At 39.8% G+C, this 21,759-nt stretch overlaps 1 long non-coding RNA gene across 1 annotated transcript; it reads left to right on the forward strand.

The window, feature by feature from the left end:
- Positions 1–15,194: 15,194 nt before the first annotated feature.
- Positions 15,195–21,488, forward strand: LOC148901778 (uncharacterized). Its single transcript, XR_016117919.1, has 4 exons — positions 15,195–15,544; positions 17,091–17,169; positions 20,472–20,565; positions 20,704–21,488. It is a non-coding gene; the product is annotated as an uncharacterized LOC148901778 (long non-coding RNA).
- The last annotated feature ends 271 nt before the right edge of the window (positions 21,489–21,759 follow it).

A 21,759-nucleotide genomic window follows, 5' to 3' on the forward strand; every position in this document is an offset into this window, starting at 1 on the left:
AGCACGGTGTCCGAAAACACCATCAAGAACTGCTTCCGTCACTGCAAATTTGAAAATCCAGGGTGCAGTGAGGAAACATCTGCAGCTAACGAAGAGGATAACGACAACATTCCTCTTGCAGTGTTGGCTGAAAAGCTAAAAGTCACCGACATTGCATCGTATGTCGCAGTCGACAAAGACATTGCGACATTCCCAAGCTCATCAGATGCGGATATCGCAGCGGAGGTCAAAGCCAAGTATGCCACAGTAGATTCCCGTGATGATGATGATGCTGATGACGATGAAGAAGAAGCGACTGAATGCACACCTTTTGCAACTTCGACAAAAGCGTTGCAAGGGGTTGCAGACACGCGATCTTTCTTTGAATCCGTAGAAAATGCATCCGGTTTTTTAGAAACGTTAAACAAGATGGAAGTGTTCATATTAAAATATAAAAATGGGAAGCAGAAGAAGATTGATGACTTTTTTAAATAGCTTACATACATACTAATTGCAGTGTTATGTACATGTACTGTTACATGAATGCAAGCGTTTTTTGCAACAATGTTTGTTGTTTTGTCTGCTGAAGCGTCATGATTTTGAAAATGACTGTACATTCCATACTGTGCATTAAAGGGCAACCAACATCACTTTTTGTGTTTCTTGAGTCAGTCAAAAAGCTGTTGTAACGTCACAGCTGCGCGCCGGCATTCTATTCAGACACTCTCGAACGTCACGTAAGTTATGTAAACGTTGCAGTTTTGGTTTTTCATCCATGTACAGTATTTAATTGTGTTGCATCCAGATATCTTTATTGTTTGCAACAATCACAGTTTTTCATATGATTGTACATGCTGGCGTTCGTGGCTTCGTGTGAATAAAACTTGACGATTTAGCATTGGTTGGTTGCATTTTTGAAAGGAAATAGTCATTAAAAAGTGTAAAGACGTTTTTATTTTATGCACAACTTTATTTTTCACTTCACTACTGTACAAAAAACATGTTAGATACGCAATCCATGAACCCAATGATGAAATTACATGCCATAACAAAGATGCCGCATTTACGCACCCCCCCCCCCCCACACAGGATCGGATATATCGATAGTCCCGGTTATATCGATATTTTTTCGGATTCCCTTGCGTATCGATATAACGAGACTTTACTGTATTATAATTATTTATCTCAGTAACTAATTGGCAGGGATTGTGAAAACATCTTGTAAAAAAACTGTAACTGTCAAGTGTTCTTCAGAGTTTTGAAATTAAATGTATTATTATTATTATTATTATTATTATTATTTATGTTCAATACAAGACAGAGGACGCATTTAATTTCCAAATCATTCCTTTTTTTAATAGATAATCAGGAGCCAAATAGTTTCAAGACAGCGTGAACACTGGACCATTAATCGGAGAAATTATGTATCATGACCGTGGGGAAAAAAAGATGATGCAAACACCCACAAAAAAAAGACAGTGTTGAAAGCTCCGTGATTGAAGTCCAAGATGGCGTCCGTTAGGCAGCCGTCAGCTCGTGCTGTCATGAGTCTTTTTTGTTGTTTTTTGTGTCACTTTGTGTTGTTTTGTGTCGTGTAGAACGGATACTGATTGTTTTTCAGCATGTTTGGCCACGGCATTCATCAAGGAGCAGACTCTGCTGAACAGTTGCACTTTTTCAGCAGTAAGAATATGCCAGCACTGTTTTTGATTTGGGTGTAATGTCAGTGCCATTTGACTGTTATCACTGTGGCGATTGTGCTTTTTGCGGCTGTAACGGGCAGCATTTTCACAGCCTCGCTTTGTTCAGCGAAAAGGTCGGTGCGGTTGTACAGTCTGCGGCTGGATGGATGCGTGGCTTGAGGAGCCTCCGATAAGCAGAAAAGAAGCGTCAGCGCAGAGCGCCGATGCGGATGTGTGTCTTTTGCAGCTTGGAATTGAATCGGATTTACGTGGGACAGGAGATGTGAGGGCGGCCCGGTAGTCGAGTGGAGAGTGCAGAGGTCACCGGTTTGTGTCCCGTGTCCCGGTCCGGCCTCCCTGTGTGGAGTTTGCATGTTCTCCCCGGACCCGCGTGGGTTTTCTCCGGGTCCTCCGGTTTCCTCCCACACTCCAAAAACATGCGTGGCAGGCAGATTGACCACTCCAAATTGTCCCTAGGTGTGAGTGTGAGAGTGACTGTTGTATGTCTTTGTGTGCCCTGCGATTGGCTGGCAATCAATTCAGGGTGTCCCCCGCCTCGTGCCCGAAGACAGCTGAGATAGGCTCCAGCACCCCCCGCGACCCTAATGAGGAATAAGCGGTACGGAAAATGAGATGAGAGATGAGAGGAGATGTGAGGTGATCTCTTTTCGTCAATGGATGTTAGAGCTTCGTGTTTGCTTACAACATTTAGGTTGTAGCAGATGTGCACATTACACCATGATGTCCATGATCCACTGGTGAAAAGGACGCTATGATCCTCTCCTCTTTCATCTAGAACTACTTCATACAACAAAGAGGGTGCAGAAAGTGGTGAAGATTGAATGACTGTGTATTTGTGTTGTCATATTTTTGTGTAACTTAGTTTTTTGCTCTTTTGACTTTAACATGGCGGCACGAGAGTAGCTGCCTTTCCAGCAGCCCCTGTATTTTGTTTTTCTAATTCTTCTTTTATTTTTCTCTCCCTTCCATACATTGACTGCTGTGAAATGTAATGTAAATTTCTCCAATGCGAGGCTAGTGAAGGCTAATCCAAAATGCATTAAAATGGCTGGTAGGATGGGGAAATGTGCTCTGAAAATGGATGGCAGTGAATGAGTAGTTAATGATTCTGTGACAATCTAAAAAATATTTGCCACCTGGTGTGGAAAGTGACTTGGGCAACATCATATGTGAATTTTCATTCATGTCATCGGACCCCAAAAATGGCCAACAGGCCCCAGAGCCAAAGTTTGGACACACCAATGCTCTTCCAATCAACAATTGAACCCTTTTCGCTTTTCAATCCCGAGGGGTCACAAGTTATTATTTATGGCCGTGTTTGACTCCCACCTAATGAAATAGGCCCTTGAATGTCTCCACAGAGCAAGTTGGTAACCTCCTACCCAATGAAGTGCTCCTTTTCCACCTCTTTCCTCCCAGACACACAAAAACAAAACAACAAAGAGTGGCAGTACATAAAGGGGCTTTCGGTCAGATGGGTCACATGCTGCCCATTGACTCGCGGGTCCATCAAGACCATTCAGGGAGCTCTATAAGACCGGCAGGCCGCTTAAATACCTGACAGTACGAAAGGAAACAAAAACAAAGAGAAAGGGGGGGCAAAAAGGGGGGACAACAGATAAAATAAATAAGACAGCCCCTGTGACTGATGTGTATAGATGGTGCCGGAGAGGCAGTGACAATTCAAGAAATGTGGCCCGAGCCACAAAAGGCAGCTGGAAAATAGCGAAGGAGCTTGCTGGGCACATTTTTTTTTCGACTTGGACCCCCTTTTGAGTCTTTGTCCGGGCTCTGGCTCCATGAGAAAAGTCAATCACACACACTCGTCTGTAGCTTCTGGCTATTCACGCCCCTTTGTAGCTGGCGGTATTAATCAAGCGCTCACGCGTTCACGCGTTCACATTAAATATGGTGGTGAAGCAACAATTAAAGGATCTAGAACTAATAGAGTTATTTCCTGCGTCTTTGCCCTGATCATATTTGGAGACAGAAAACACATCAAAACGATCGGTCGGAGAACAAAAGATGTAAACTGACCATTGATAATAATCCATATTCATGTAGGCCAATTTGATGTGGGAATTCAACGTGTTGGTCGGCTTCTACTATTTGATCTGCGGGCCTGTGATCGCAGACTAACGCTTGGGTGAAAACAGTCAATTATTTTGTCCGATATGGGGGAGCATAAGGGTGCCGTAAACGCTGTGGACCACACAAAAATATGGAAATAAACATTTGGGGGGAAATGTGGCTTTTCACGGCAGCGAAAGAAATGCCAACAACAGGAATTTTGTGACTAATTGCACTAGTTTCGCTGGACACTTCATTCGGCGCTGCCAGATGCAGTTCACCCGAAATGTTGTTAAAAATAGAATTCAATTCAACAAAAATATAACATGGGTGTTATTCTTGTGTTTTATTTATTTTTGGGGAAAATGCCTGCTACCTATAGGGGAAGCCAACACGAAAATATACTTGATATATACAGCCTCATGTCCTATGCACCTTTAGTCTATAACTGAACTTTTATAACTTGTCACTTTAAGAATTCAGATCCTTCATATCTCGAGGCTACACAGTATTTATGACCATGTTCATCATGGTGGATTTGCAATGTGATCTTCTCCACTGTCGAGAATTGCCCTTCTTCGGGTGGAGCAAAATAATCCCAAATTGTGAACCTAGAGAAAAACGTAATGTTTACAATCCCCGCTTGGAAAAATGACTATGTTGCACGCAGTCAATCACAATGGCCTTTATTCGAGTGTTCACTCGTCATTAAGTTTTCCCATCTCTCCTTCATGTTTGCTTTCAATCGAAGCGAACGTGCCTTCGGGCTTCACCCACAACATTTACGGCAAGTGTGAGGACTACTCAACTCCATCTAAAGTTCCGTCAGGCTGACGTTGAACTGACAAATTCCTCCCCAAATCCAAACAAAATGCTGGCCAACTTTTGAAGGTGTTTGTTATTTTTGTTTTAGCAATCAATTGTGAATATCGTAAGCATACGTAAATGTATTTAGCCTGACCGTGTTAACTCGTTATTCTCTAAAAGTCGCTCCTTAGGACTAATATTATATAGTTGGTCTTCACTATGGATAAAGACCGTCAGACAGTTGGTATTATTGTATCATCTGTCTACAATTGTGAGTGGAAAATCAAGCTTCAAATTTGTTTCATGAACCAGCTGTATTTTTTGACTCCTCTAGATGGCAGCGTTAGTTTAAATAAGAGGGGCTGAAATGGCAAGTAAGTCCAATTCAACCCAACGTTGAACAGAGAGCGCCATAGGGAGGAGTCCAACTCGATTAAGCAATTATTTTCCATCACGACTGGATACGAAGGTAACTCCCTGCATCATTTTGATTTTGCCAATATCGTTGTAGCTAACATTGCATCGTACGAAATTGTGTCAAATGTTGCCCATTCAGCATCCATTGCAGGGTTGTCATCTTGGTAGGGGCTTGTGCCATCTCTGGCCTCTTGTTCAAGGTTTCTTATTTAGCCTGAGATTTTTTTTTCTCTCCTGGTGTTAAGGTCATGAATACCGTACATTTCAACTGTGGGTATGTGTATCCTGTGATTAACTCATTCACTGCTATTTACAAATTTATTTTGGAATTAAAAATACGACGTAGAGCGCCATTTTTCGAATTTGTTTGGGTTTTGTTTTTTCACACTCGAGTGCTGATAAAGCGCTGGCCATGGCCTCTGGAAATGTTTTTTTTTTTTTTCAACAAGGCGGCAGCATTTTCCTTTTTTCCATGCTAGTGCTTTGTTCCAGCTTCAGGTGTTGTTAAAGCGCAATATAAACCAATATGTATGTATTGCATTGTATTTTGGACAGCCGCCCTCATTTCAAGCTCATATAACTCCAGATCCATATAATTTAAGAATTACATCTTTTTTTTCCGATGAAAGAAGATAGTCTAAGGTTTCTAACTTAAATGTTTATGTAGTCCTAAAACTTATAGAAACTTATATTCTATGGATCCTGGAATTCAAGTGACAATGACAAAAACCATGGCTCTGGAGTGGACACATTTTTGCACGTTGGTAGTGAATGAGTTAAGAACTATCTAAATAAATGTGATTCGACTTGACTTGATCACATATTGTCCCATTCATAGTCATCCTTGCCTGAAGAAAAGCTTTATTATCTTGATCTGATTTTCTGACAAAGGCGTCAAAACAATCGTAATTTATTTCGAGCATATCCGACCACATGCACATTCCAACTGGCTTCATTTGATTCTTTTGACACCCACCAATCTCTTCCCCCTCGATGACCATTGGGCAAAAGTAAATAAAAGTTAATTCAGTGCTTGAAAGGAGCGCATACTTGATGAATATTGTCTCATTATATTGCAGTCATAGAAGGTCTCAGAATCAGAAAGCCTTTAACCGTCCCACAATGGGGAAATTTGCAGTGCAGAGCAGCAATTTGAAAAGGGGTGGGGTGGAGAGTGAAATGATAAAAAACAAGATATGCTAAGCATAATAAAAAATGTCAGAAGACTGAGGTGTGTACTTTAACTGTGCAAAAATGTTTCATAAAAAAACTGTACATAGTGCAAGTATCAAAGAAAAAGCATATAATAATAATAATAATAATAATAATAATAATAATAATAATAATAATAATAAATGTTATTTCAAGCGCCTTACAAAGCTCTCAAGGACACTTTACAGTCACAGACAAGCATTGGTACAATAATAAATACAATACATATTGATATACTGTATGTAGCTGTATTGCATCAACAGAAGGTGGATGTTCTATTTACAGTAAAGAGTCCAGATATTTTTTTTTCACATGTGATTATTAAGACGTTTTACCCGTCGTGATCTGATGAGGCCGGCTTTCATTTTGAGATCATTCCCTTGCCAGGATGAGCCGAAATAAATGTCAGAATGCTCCTATACATACATGGGCGTGCATGTGTTTGGGTGGGTGGTAGGGGGTGGTGTCTTGATGAGATTGATCCACAACATCAGGGGTCCAACCTCGTTTGAAAGGTCCACATGTGACCGGAAAAAAAAAAATCTACACTTTTAGGTTGTGTTCAAAGATGACAGTCCATAAAATAATAAAGTGTGTTTCTGTGTGGCCAGAGTAAAGATGGAGGACTGCTTTTAGGGCAAGCCTAATATGGAGTAGGGCTCCAAAGGGTGGGGGCTATTTGAAGTGAGCAGCAGGTTTGATTGGCTCAATGTAGGACTTCACTGAGGTGCCCCTTGCGACAGGAGGGGGATTTTTTTTAATATACTCCCCTGGAAAAAGAAAAGAAAGATGGGCACTGGGGCTTAAATGGAACGTGATCATAGGCCAGAGAGATTCCCATTAAGGTTTTAGGTTAAAAACAGCATCTGTTTCAACTGGGCGTTGGGGGGGCGGAAGGAAAAATCTGGCACTCTTATGCCATCTCATTGTGTCTTTATTCTTCCTCCTACATCAAGTTTTCCTCCCCGCTTTAAGGCCCTAAAAAGCAAACGATTGTTTAGCACAACAAAAAGCTCAATGCGCTCGCTCTCGGTTGATGTGCGCCTCCACAAGTTGGAGGTGGGAAGGCTGCAAAAAGTGACACGTGAAAGCACTAAATGGCCACTCCTACCCACATCCCTGCCCACCTTAACCATCTCCCCATTCAGCTACGACAGTGAGGTGAGATATGAGTGACTCAAATGATACATTGGAACACATCTACAGCATGCACTGATTTATTCGCACAGAAAAAAAGAAAAACATTGGAGCGTATTTTGACGCTCACAAAGGCTCTGGGCTGCCCTCTGCTGGCTACTACAAACGCAAACATGAAAAGCGTGTTGCAGGATGATTTCAGCTAGTGACTGTCAATTTTTGATGCCTAATGCCACTTCAAAAAAAATTACTTGGCTCTGCATGTAGATTACCACATTGAAAATTGTGGCTGGAAATTTTTTTTAAACACATTTAAAAAAATATTCAATACAATTGTATTGTACGACAAGGTTCAATAAAATGGTATTGTAAATGTTCTACTGGATTTCTAACACTGTTAAAAAAATTGCTGAACTAGAATTGTTACCTGCACCTGTAGAACCACTGATTTAGCCAAATTACATCTACATGATCAAGTGCAGTTCTGAACAAATGTTTTAGACTCTCACGGTGGTACAGGTACAGATGTCAAACTCAAGGCCGAGGATCCACAGATCAGGTCCACCATGCATGTCATTTCTTATTCGTCTTAGTTGTTATGTCTGGTTAGTTCTTTTTTTGCAAATGTTCCTGAGATTAGTTTTATTTACTGTTGCTTTGTACCATCTTTGTGACTGCTTTGTTTCCTGTATATGAAGGTTGTCCATGTTAAATTCTTTGTTACAGCTTCAGCTGTTGTTAAAGCGCCAAATAAATCAATATGTATTGTATCGTATTTCAAACCTTTTCTGTCACTTCAATTTTCAAATTTTCAATTTGTTTCATCACAAATATTGCAAAAATAAAAACAAAAAGGTGTTAAAAATTTGGAATACTTGCCATAATGACTTTGATTAATGAACACTAATTCACCAAAATTATTACTAAATCCTAAATTATAGTACTATCGCCATAGATATTTAAATTAAAATGACACAAGTAATATACATTATCCATGTTAATTTATTCCTCTCCGGAAAAAAAAAACAAATCCTGGTTTGATGTTGTACATTTCTGACTTCAGAGAAGAGATGGGAGCTGGTTAAGAAAAAAACTAATCATAAAAATGAAGCCATTATGAAATTCCTCATTTATGTTCAAAACGTGCGAAATGCTGCAAGCACTCGAAAAGCTAAATCATCCGCAGGAAAGCAATTTCTGAGGATGAGTACTCACTTAGGATGACTATAGTCTCAATGTTCCGAGAAATGTATTTAGCACGCCTCCTCTATTTAACTGCTGCCTGTGACAGACAAACGTGTGTCACATTGACCACTCTCGGTCCACAAATAGATTCTCATTTCCACCTTTGGGTAATTTAGAGGATACAGTTTGAAGGTATTTCAAATATTTAGTGCTGTTTCATTTGTGCAGTCATTACCTTAAGTCAGCTGAGAGACTGTGCTTTTGTTGGTGCTGCTGTTTTGGTTTGCAACAGACTTGAAAGGCATTTTGGGGTACTGATTGATCTTCCATTTTTTTTCACTGGCTTCTGAATTGGCAAGCGTGACGTTGCACTTCACTGTCACAGAGACTTGTCACTGAGAGCCTTGTGCAGGTTTCACATTTATGGGAGGGCTTACTTTTATATACAACCCATATTGCAGAATAAATACTCTGGATAGTCTTTTAGATATGTTTGGAAATTTGCTGAATTTTATTGGGTAAAGCTCAAATCGAATTGGGCACATTTATGAGTATGAAAACACATTTTTATTGAGAGCAAAATTCTAAAAATAATTTAAAAAAAGCTTGTCAGTAAGTGATGGGAAATACATGCAATAAACCGCTCTTGCTAAAATTCAATACAAATCTTAAAAAAGAAAAAGCTCAAATTACAGTAAACATGACTATTAGTGTTGCATGCGGATCAAACCTCTAAAGATGGAGGACACTGACTGATTTGCTGTGGCGACCCATTGAAGGGAAAAGCCGTAAGGAAAAGAAGAAGTGTTAATACTGATTATCGTCCTATCAGCATAAAATACTGGAAAAATCTTAAGACTTTTAGAGCTGATTATCAATCCTTTTTGTTCAAATTCACTGATAACCGGCCTGTCGTGATCAGATTCAGAATTGGAAAAAAATAATTTAATTCTGCTCTTATCATCAGATCAAGGCGAGAGAGAGACCCCTCACCCCCAAAATGCAAAGAAATAGCATCCCATTTCGCCCATCCAGACATGATACCACATACAGCTGCTGCTTTATTCGCCACCCATCCACCCCCAACCCTACAGTGTGGCAGGCGAGCTGCAGCAACAAGATCACGTTATGTACAATAAGCCGCTCCCTTTTCTTCACATCCGCGTAGATATAGAAGCCCAAGTGGCCCCTCCCTCACTAGGGTCTCTTCAATTCGGCTGATCTTAAAAAAATGTATATAATAACAAAAGAAGCAAATCAAATCTGCGATTTAATGAGGAGGTCTAACAAGGTCGTCCCTGATGCTTGGCACGAAAGCGTTGGCTTCTAGGATCACAGCTCACACTGTCTGGACCTTGACTGGCTAACATATGGTCACCTGGATTAATCGAGTCAATTAATTCATCTCATTAAGTAATTAAGGATGGAGCCTGATGAGCCGAATGGGCCAGACTCGGCCGATGCTAAGCACTCGATTTATCTCCCCCAAAGAGGCAAAGGGGAAGGCGGTGTTATCCGTCAAACAGCAACGGGGTGGCGCCGAAAACATTTGTTTACAACCACAGCACAAAGTGTACTTTGGATGCAGCCAATCTCTACGTAGCATCTTATCGAGCCACCGGGGAGGATCAAGGAGTCCACTTTGGTCACCAAAACAAAATACACTTGAGAGAGGTTGACTGTATTGCCTGTCTCGCTTTAATCCTCACCATTGATTGCTCAGACATCCCCCTTTGTTAACAGAATAAATGTGTTGGTAGTGTGACGTCACAGGCTATGCCCGGCTGGCGCCGTCTTGTGGGACGCCATACGTTGTATACGCATAGAGTGAAAGCGGTAAACAAAGAACAAACAGAAATTCCGCCATTTACATCCCTTTGATTTTCGGTTGTTCATGACAACATTATTAAACTGTGAACAAAACGTTTTAATGGCAAGTGCGCGGAGGGCATGCTGTACGCATTCCATTGTGATTTTTTTGATCGGGAGATTGAAACAAAACAAATTGGATGGCATTGAACTTCATTTGGCCTTATTGCATATTTTTTCCAACAGTTATCAGATTTTCATGGCTTACCCATCACAAGACACTCATTCATTTACTTTTTGAATCCCTGATTCCAATAGAACTTTAAAGTGCCGTATTTTCTGGTGGATATGGCACACTGGAGTAGAAGGCACACCCCCAATTAATTGTGTATTTTCAACCTTTTTCCATCTAAAAAGTGCACCGGACTGTAAAATGCACCTTCAATGAATTGCATGTTTAAACAAGTTTTTCATATAGAAGACACACCAAATTATGAGGCGCAACAGTAGAGGTTGGGGTTACGTTTTATATGTCCCAGCATTGGCCGTGCATTACTTCTTCTACAGGGGAAATGGAGTGGAGTCATCAAAAGGTCACCTTTTGAAATAAAAATTAAGGCTTTTGGGGGTGCCTTATACACCGGAAAATATGGTATCTTTGTTTTTATTAACTTATAGTAAGTGTATGCAATCATAGCATTTGCATGATACTGATCGGAGCAGCACTGTGCTCATTTATTTGTACGTAACTCGCAATTGATTGGCGACCAATCTAGCGTGTATCTACTTCCAGGCCCCAGAGTTTCACATGTGACTTGAAGAACACGCATGATGGAAAATAGATTTAATGGTCTTTATAGTCATTCCATCAAATCTTATAACGTTAACATTAGGTATTTGCTTCCTCTTCTTTTTGTTAAGGGAAGAAGAATGTCATGGAAACGGAATAAAAACTCAAATGTCTTTCCACATGAATGATTGGGAATAGATTTGTTTTTAAATCCGTTTGGAACATGACCGTGTAGCCAGCAGAGGGCGCACAAGGGCATTCCAGGCTGTCCTACTTTATGTACAGGTACTGTACTTGAAGTGCAAAGTGGATGTGAGGTGAGAGAAAGCGAGCAGTGCGATGACATGTATGCGCGCGTGGGGGGATGGCAGAATGGGGGACATGAAAGTCTCGACATCTTGCAGATCAACCATTACGACCCCCACCCCAATCGGAGCTCCCAAGCATTACATCTGATTCAGACGGCATTAAGTCATCTTCATTAAGCAGCTTGCTTCCGGTGTCTTTCAAGTGTGCGTATTTATGTCTTTGCGTGTGTTTATTCATCTGGAATTGATGGATGAAGTCAATAACAGAGAGGGAGCTAGATGGGATGAGGGAGGGGGGTGTCAACTTCCTGTCAACATTGTCACCAATTAGCTGATGCTGCAGCTGTAACACTTGCTTGCAAACCTAAGTGGTGGGAAATAATTTAATGCAACTCTTCGTTACTCTACTTGAAGAGAATAGGTTTTTTTTCAGATTATTTTTCCTCCCAACATTTCAAAACAGGTCTTTTTAAACCAAAAATTCTCATTTGCCAAATATGAAAGGACAATAAGACGATCATGCTTTTTCTCAGTTACTATAACAATAATAATAATAATAATAACGATAATGATACATTTTATTTACAAGTGCCTTTCATCCTGTGACTGTAAAGTGACCTTGAAAGTTCTGAGAGGCGCTTCGAAATGAAATGTTTTATTTTTATTATTTGTATTTTTACTATTATTAAAGCTCTCATGGACACTTTACAATCACAATGCAAGCACATAAATAAAACCACAGATAAAATTATAAATAAAAACGAGAGAAACTATAAAGAGAATGTGATTTATCCAAAGCTAATTCAGCATCTTTTGTTAGAGATTTTGCAACAATAGCAAAGCTATGGGAGCACATTTTTTTAATCGGTACTTCTACTTTTACACAAATAATTCAAAAAAGCAAGAGTGAAGCTGTTATTGAGAGTATGAATTTAAAATTAAAATTAAATTAACATTCTATGGTCCCGACGACCCCCCACCAGATCTTGTTGTCTAATTTGACATGAACGAAACTGCCACGCACAATGAAAAATTACCAATCAGAAACAGAAGGCATAATTTAAGAAAATATGTCAAACGCAAGGAGCGGGGGCCAAATCCGGTCCGTCAAACCAAACCATGCAGGTTGAATTCATGTTTCTTTCAAATTGTCTTCACTTTTAACAAGATTGAGATGTGAAATATTGCATGCATTGTTTTAATGACCAGGCACTTATTTCAAATAAAATATCTTTCATATTGCGAAAATGGAAAAGTTCTCATTGTCATTATATGATGCTGGTGTACATTCAATTTGGATATAAGGGTTTGTGCAAAAGTGTACACATTGACATAGTGGCGGTAACATTGTAATAGTCAAAGCATGTCTAAGACGGAGTGAGCCAGGCGAGACGTTTCCCAGCAGGGGTTCGGTCAGCAGGGGGTGGGAAGGTTTACAGTATGTCTAGTAAGAGACCTCCTGCCATGTTCGATATCCCAAGATTGATAATCTGGCCTCGCTCTATTAATTACCACGACGTAAGCTTCCGGGGTTTTCTGACGGCACACGTCAAGCTGCTCCTGCACGTGGCCCCTTCATTTAGTAAGAGCGGATAGAAATGGTCGCCGGATAAGCTGTTTTTTTTTTTGTTGTTGCCCAAGCTCCCACCTCCCTCCATCCATCCTGTCCTCCTTGTCGTCCAGCCACAGCGTCGTGCAGAGGAGCCAGGAAGGAGGATGATGTCTAAGACCTGATCATCTGGGAGAAAACTCTCTGTCTCGCCACGGGTTGTGTATTGCAGCTTAGGTTTTCCTCACGTGGGGGAACATCCATCCGGGCTCACAATCCCACCGAGGGACAATTTTAAGTGCTCCATTCTCCTGCCACGCATGTTTTTGATATGTGGGGAGTTTGCATGTTCTCCTCGGGCCTGTGTAGATTTTCCCTGGTTTGCTCCCACATTTCAAAAACATGCATGGCAAGCTGATTGAACACTCATAATTGTCCCAGCGTGTGAATATGAGTGTGGATGGTTGTTTATCTCTGTGTGTTCTGCAATTGGCTGGACAGCGGTTCAGGGTGTCCCCCGCCTACGGCCCAAAGATAGTTGGGATAGGCTCCAACAGCTCCTGTGGCCCCCTGTGAGGATAAAGGATCGGAAAATGAATGGATGGAAAATCAAGGACATCTTCCCTGATTCATCACAAATTGATCAGTCTAGTGTTGTTAAAATGCTATATAAATCAATATGTATTGTATTGTGTTGTGAAATCGTTTTCAATATACACACGGTCGAAATTGAAAGTAGACAATCTCAATGTCGACTTTGCTTTTGGATGCATGTCCAATCTTACAATTAGTGCCCACCCAGTCCATCCATTCCACCCAAAGCAGGCAACTTGACTTAATACTCCCCACGAGCTGTAGTAGACATTTCCATTTCCATCAATTCCATATTTCTACAGCAGAGGGTAGCATTGCACATGGAATCCAACCCGCAGTTTGTTGAACCCCAACAGAAAAATCCATCATTTCCATCGAGCTCTGACATATGTACATGATTTGTATCCCAAACAATAAGTTCCCTTCTATTAAAATAATTGTCACAGTAAGTTTTGCAGAGCTATTGAATGACAAAAAATGTCCTCTTCTTCTCTTTGAATTCTCCCAGATAGACGAAAAACAATATTTTGACCCTGTTTATTGACCTTTCGTTGTGGTAAAATGGTTCTTAATTCTACAGGGATTAGTAACAGTAGATGTGAGGTGGAGAATGTGTGTGTATGTGTGCGTGATGTGTGTGTGTGTGTGTGTGTGTGTGTGTGTGTGTGTGTGTGTGTGTGTGTGTGTGTGTGTGTGTGTGTGTGAGAGAGAGAGAGAGAGAGAGAGAGAGAGAGAGAGAGAGAGAGGGGGGGGGGGGTTGTGAGAGCCCTAATGCAAGTTGTGGTTGAATGCATAGACTCTAAATTGACCAGCCAAATACTGTAAAAGGTGCAAAAGTGGCTTCAGGGGAAGTGGTTTCAGCCAGGGAATGATGTCCATTATACCGCATAGTCAGAAGGAGGTGTGTAGACCTTTCCTGTCGAGCCAAAATCAAAGAAGGAAAAAAAAAGTAGAAAGATGCGGTCCGTTATCGTCAGTCATGTCAAATCACATCTACCCATTCGTAAAACAAGAGCATTTTATTAATGGCCTCAAAAATGCATATTCACATCTAACAGACAGGAAGCAAACAATTTTGGCTTCTGAAACGGAATTACTTTGATTTGCTTGGGTGGTTTGAAAAAACACTTCTTTTTGGGGGGAGTTGTTTTAATAATAATAATACATTTCATTCATAAGCGCCTTTTGAAAACCCCCAAGGACACTTTTGCTTGTATAAAATTAGGTGGTTTTTTTCTTCCAGCGCTTGTGTGCCAGGACAATAGCAGCCTTATCTTCTTCTTCTCCCCCTCTTCATCATCATGCTTTTTCTCACTATCTCAATATAATGTGTGGTGGATTGAGATGTCTTTTTTTTTGGCAGAACATTATGTGTTTTCTTCTCAGATGTATTCCGCATTGATCCAGATGACCTCAGTTTTGAGTTGTATTTTTTGGGTGATTTTCTTCACAAAAGAGATCCAAATCTGTAGGCAGACATCTAATCCTGCCAGCATCCACAGGATCCCGCTTGGCTCCATTACATAAGCACTCGCAAAATGGGAAAGGGGGCGGGGGGGCTGGCAGGAAGTGGCGAACTTAACTGCACTTGTAGTAATTATCTCACACTCCACGGGCACTTTAGATGTTTCTGATCATGCTGACGCTGGTGCTATAGATTGTTAGACCAAACTTTCATGTTTGGGCTTCTTTTCCCTCAAGCCTCGATCGATTTATTTTATTACTCTTTTAGATTGTTTGTAGCCTTTCTTTGACATAATTTGTAATTTTTTAAGCGTCTTTTACGGCTTGAAATTTAAATATTACCAATTCCTGTCGTCTATATAACAATTCTATTCATTTTTGTCTTGTCCCCTTTCAAATTCCAGTTTCTTTCCCCAATTCCCAGCAACGCTGAGCTCCATTGGATGTCAATGAAGCGTCACTGAGGCAGAGAAGGTCCACAGCAGCAGCAATAGTCATTGTTCTTGCAGATTCTAGAATCGTGAGTAATGTTTCTTATTGAGAGTCGTGTTATATACTATTATTGTTAGAGATACAATGTACCAGTGCTGGGCTGTCAGGGCCTGAAAGGCCTTCTCTGCTGGCTTAAAAATATCTGAATCACAGACGAATGAATGTGAATCATATTTTGTCCATGAATTCTTATGCAATAATTCAAAATTGTCTTTCAGCTTCCTTGCATTGCTTTTCCCCTGTTCTAATAATAGTAATAATTGGATTGGATTGGATTGGATATGCCTTTATTAGTCTCACAGTGGAGAAATTTACATTTCACAGCAGCAAAGTAATAATAATAATAATAATAATAATAATAATAATAATAATAATAATACCTTCAAAGAAGTACAGATGACGGCTGAAGAAACCTTTTCATCGATGGAGCACTCCTGTACGAGCTTACACAGACGAATAATAATAATAATAATAATAATAATAATAATAATAATAATTAATAATAATTACATGCGCCGCCATCTTTTGTTTTTCCCAAGATGAACGCACAGCGGCTCCCCTCTCCTGGCAAATTGGCATTTTTATGTTTATTATGTTTGTTAAAGTCATTATAAGTGCCTTGCATGCTGGGTCCGAGAGGACAGTAATTTCATCTGTGCTGTATGTCATGCGTATTAGCATATTTGACAATAAAGCTGACTTTGACTTTTGACTTTGAATAATAATAATAATAATAATAATAATTAATAATAATAATTAATAATGAATAATAATACATTTGTGCTGCTTCCAGATGTGTGTTTTCGTATTTAAGCATTTAACCAATCACATTTCAGCCATCATTTGTGATCAGGGTCAGAAATCTACCTGGATTCACCATCAGTCCTGCAGTCCTGGAGCATAAAAATCAATGTTGATGAAACTGTTGCTTTAACCAATCAGAGTTGGCATTGACAACCCAAGGCCTGCTTGAAGATTGGCTAGTCACATGAATGGCTCGTCACTAGCCAATCATAGTATCACAAGCCGCAAGTGATAAGCGCCTACTGGCCAGAGCGAGCACACTGTAATGGTAGCGAGCTGCATAAGCAAATATACTGTTGATTTTACAGCAGTTTTCTCAGCCCACAATTGCTGAAGGAGAAGAAATGGATTTGATTGCAGGTATACTGTTAAAGCCAATTTCAAGACGGACCTTTCAAGAATAGATGAACATCATTAAGAAAGGTTGGACAGTTCCGAAGCTAGCAAAAATATCAAATAATATTCCAATTTTTTGGGGTTATCATGAATCCACACATTCATAGTAAAAATTCAAGCAGTTTCATGTCAGTACAGTTAAGTTTTTTCAAGTCACAAGTTATTTCCTGGCCAATGACACTCTGGTGGACGTATAGTAAATCACACGACACTCACAGCTGATTGATTGAGACGTAGCACGACTGAAGGCCTAGGAGTGACATGCATTGCCCGCCACTGCAATGTACAGTATATCTTTGTTGTGTTGTATGTTTGTTTTACACTCAACTTCAATAAAACACCTTGAAGCAAGCGTGCTTTGCCTCTATTTGCAGGGCGTGTTTCCTCACAGTGATGCTGTACAATAGGCTCCCATTACAAGACAAGACGAGAGAGAGAAACAGACACTAAAAGGTACGGAGTGTTTCAAGTTAATAATGTGTGATAATGTGAATGTGTTAACTACTTTTTTTTTTCTTTTTCGGAAAAGGCATTCTCTACTCCAGGCTTCCTCAAACTTTTATGGTCCTTGGTGATTTTGTTTTCCAAGAGCCATCTTATTATTGTCACACTAATTAGCTTAAGCTTATGTACTATGTGTAGCACTAAATGCTATCGGATTTAAAAACTGCATATTTTAAAAAGTATATCTTATATGAGTATAAAGTCAGATTTTTCATGGAGGTGGGGAAAGTTGTATTTTAGAATAGATTTTCAAAAATACTGTATTTAAATTGAAATATTTCAACTTATTTTAGTAAATATGCCTTTTTTTATACAAAGAAATAGAACTGTATTAAAGAATCTTATAATTATATAATAAAAATATACATTTTGTTCTTGAAAAAATAAATAGTATAAGTAAATAAATACATATACTTAAAACAACATTTGTGTATTTGTGTATGTGCGTCTGTGTGTGTGTAAACAACACACACGCATGCTCATGCAAGAGTGAAAATTGACGCTCACTTGAAATCGAGAGTAAAAATACAACACGCTCACTGGGTATTGAAGCTGCTGAAAGTTGTGCTTGACAGTCAGCCAACTTGATTCCGTCAGTTTTTTTTACACACCGTGGAAATTTACAGCGCATTTGCACATCCCGTAGTTGTTTTTATGAGTCCAACTGCCCCTGATTACGAGGCCCTAAATGTAGGATGGGTGGGGTTAAGTGCCGTCCAAAGGTCAAGAGGGGGTTCTAGGACCATGGATGATGCAGCTGAACACGTAAATCACTGAAGGAAGCACGTCGGCAGGAGGAAAGTGAATACTGTGTAGGGAAGCAAATGGAGCATTTCATGCCCCCTCTGCTATGTGTAAAACTGCCGGCTGCAGAGCGGCGCCACAAAAGCTCTCGGAGAAGAAGGCAAAGCGCAACTGGTAGACAACCCTGACGTGGACCTCTGCGACTTTCTCATGATCGCATCACTTAAAAGGAAGACGCAAACATCAATCATCATCCATACAGTGACACGCGATTTTTTTAAATATTTTTTTTGCTGCTGTAAAATGACCCAATGTTTATAACCCTTTCCGGGATTCTCCTACAGTTCAATTTCACTACTACAGTATAAATACACAGCAAATTAAAATTGTAACAGCAGATTTTTTTTTTGCACGTCAATAACTTAAATATCACACGAATAATAGCAGTCATACATAAGTTATTTAACAAAAAATAATATGTTGGTATTACAATTATTTCTGTCTCACTTATCTTGATGATAAAGGGCTTTACAGCATTATATAATATAGTACTACAGATTGTATGGGAGTGGTCATTTTGTATGTTAGTGCAAATAATGTACAGGAAAAAAACTAATGAAAGAAAAATAAAACAAACAAAAAAAAGAACATCAACACAGTAAGAAGAAAAATTGAACTAACTAATTTAAAAATGTCATAAAAACTGTCAATTTATTTATACTGGATTGATTTGAACTGAATGTGATTTTTTTTGGGGCGGCCTATGAATTGCACTTAATCTACAATTGAAATTTAAATATGTTAAAATTAGAGTTTGGATGAAACAAAATCTGTATGATGCTTATTCACGCTGACCTTCTTTTGGCAGTTGTCCAAGACTTTTTGGTACATTCCTGCCACCTTCTGGTAAACGATTGTAATTTACCAAGAGAAAATATGGAAGCGGAGGAAGAAGCAGTCTGCATAGCTGTGAGGAATATATACCGTAAAGTCTCGTTATATCGATATTCTCGGGAGTCGGAAAAAATATCGATATCGAAAATATCGATATATCCGATCCTGCGGCATGTAAATTTTCTCGTCGCTTTCATGGAAATAGTATCGTAATAAGCAGTACTATCGATATAACCGATATCGATATAACGAGACTTTACTGTAGTTAGTATATGTGACTGTAAAGTGTCCTTGAGAGCCTTGAAAGGCGATTGAAAATGTATTCTTCTTCTTCTTCTTCTTCTTCTTCTTCTTTTCCTTTCGGCTTTTCCCTTCAAGGGGTCGCCACAGCGAATCAGTGACCTCCATCTTCAGAGATATGATCCACATGTTTGTTTTGGCCAAGCTTATTATTATTATTATTATTATTATATGTAACCAACTAGGATTTGACCGCAATATGATGACGGATTCTATTTTATAGGAGCCATTTTAAAATCAAAAGAAAAAAAAAACGTTTCCATTGTTAAAAATGGCCGTTTCAGTCCAATCTGTGCTCATTGGAATTCTGAAATTTACTCAGATGACCTAACAGCACTCTGAGAGTATTTGTGTTCCGAGAGACAGAGTGCGCTCGCCTGGCCATTCAATTTTGAACGTATGCATTCTAGAACAATAAGCAACTCGTGCTTGACCTGTATGACACATTGGAGTTGGGCGATCTTTTTGGGTGCACTTTGAATAACCGAACAGCAAATTTACAAGCAGTGGGAGTGAAGCATGATCGAGAATATGTCCTAAGGCGCCCTCGATTCGAGAGCAAGACTCTATAGTTCTTGGTCTAACGTTTTGTAAAATAAATGTGGCAACTAAAATCTGACTTCTTCTCCGGAGCTGTTATAGTTAGGGTTACAGTACGTTAACAAACATCATTAATTTTGATACAATTAACTCATTCACTGCAAATATGTGTCCACTCCAATGCCAGGGTTTTTGTCATTTTCACTTAAATTCCAGGATCCACAGATTATTGAGTTTTAGGACTACATAAACATTCAATGCAGTGTTAAAAACATAAGACTCTCTTCTTTCATCAGAAAAAAAATTAATTGCTAAATTATGTGCGTCTGGATTTATTTTAGCTTAAAATTGCAGTGGCTGTACAAAAAACAAATGCTGCCCCCTCGTGGGAGGAAAAAAACATTGCCGGAGGTCTGACAGAAGCTTCAAACGCACCCCGCCCCTACAAGAAAAAAACAAAACCCGAACAAATTCGGGAATGGCACTTCGCGTCATGCTTTTCAATTCCTGAATAAATTCAGAAATGGCAGTGAATGAGTTAAAAGGTCGGCGACTGGTTAGCGTATTGACCTCACAGTGCAGAGGAGCTCTGGTCCTCCTGTGTGGAGTTTCCACGTTCTCCCTATGCCTGTGCAGGTTTTCTCCGGGTGCTCCGGATTCCTCCCACATTTCAAAAACATGAATGTCAGGTTAATGGACCACTCCAAATCATCCCGAGGTGTGATTGTAAGTTGCAAATGGTTGTTCGTGTATGTGTGCTCTGCAATTGGCAGGCAACCAGTCCATGGCTTACCCGAAGACGACTGGGATCAGCTCCAACACGCCTTGTGTGGATGAGCAGATTGGAAAACGGATGTATGGAGTGAGGTGAGTACTCCAATGACATGCAGTGTGATTTCAAAAAGATAATGGCTCGTTGAGCTTTACATCCACCATGAAATGAGCACCGCAACACATCAACCTCCATTCCTTCTGCTGCCTGATCCTCCCTCTGTGGCTCCACAGATCCTGTCCATCCTGGCTGACATTCATTAATCGTAAGAGCAGCAGCTGAACTGGCCTTACGTAAGCGCGCCAGTGTCTGACCCGTCGTTTTCATCTTCGTCGCAGCCTTGCCCACCTTAACACAACACGAATAACATTTGGACACTTTCTATCATAATTGCAGAAAATTCCGCATTGTGACTTTATTTAAAAAAAACACATTTCCCCTGAAAATTTCCCATGTTTCCCTTTTTTGTATACATGTTCATAGACAATTTCTCAGGAAATTGCTTTCTCCACAATAACAATAATTATTACCGGTAGTATTATTTTAGTCATTTACCGATATGTTGATTATTATTATTATGCTGGTGGGAAATTGTGTCCACAGCATCATTAAGCAAGGTAGTTGAGTTAATCGAATTTAATTAAATCTGTTCAAACCCCTCAACTTGGCCCCGCTGTCATGCAGCTTTGCACACAGAGGGGCGCTAATGCCACAACCAATAGAGTGTGTGTGTATGTGTCACCTGTTCCTGTTCCTTGAGTCTTTGGAGGTTTGAATAGATGCAGTATTTATTGAAAGTCCCCGCCAATTATTCAGCCAGATTGACACACCGTGAAAGTGTTATTGATGGCGTCTCTGTTTTGCATTGAATCATCACCATTGGTTTGTTTGGATCCGAGAAAAAATTCTCTCCGCCTGCGTCCGAGGTGAGACGTGATGTAAAATGTGATCGGTCAAGTAGGACAGCACTGAAATGAGATTTTCCAAACAACTTTGAACTAATGTGGTTATTGTCTCTAGCCCCTCTGTGCCTTTTTCATCCATTTCCTTCCCTCATCAGCAACTACATCCATTGTAAAGGAATACCAGAAACATAAAAGCCGCTATAAGAGCTGGAAGAGTCCATTAACAAAAGAATGGCGTAAACAATTCCATTTCCTCCTTCTTCTAATTTTCTTCATATCAAACGTTTTATTATGCACTGCCTCAATCACAGCTTACCTCATGAAATAACAGTGTTATATAGGTTTGCTGATTATTATGACTACAATTTATTGGAAATTATTTTT

The sequence above is a fragment of the Hippocampus bargibanti genome, linkage group LG02, assembly GCF_051943395.1.
Source record: "Hippocampus bargibanti isolate YZ-2025 linkage group LG02, ASM5194339v1, whole genome shotgun sequence".
Taxonomy (NCBI): domain Eukaryota; kingdom Metazoa; phylum Chordata; class Actinopteri; order Syngnathiformes; family Syngnathidae; genus Hippocampus; species Hippocampus bargibanti.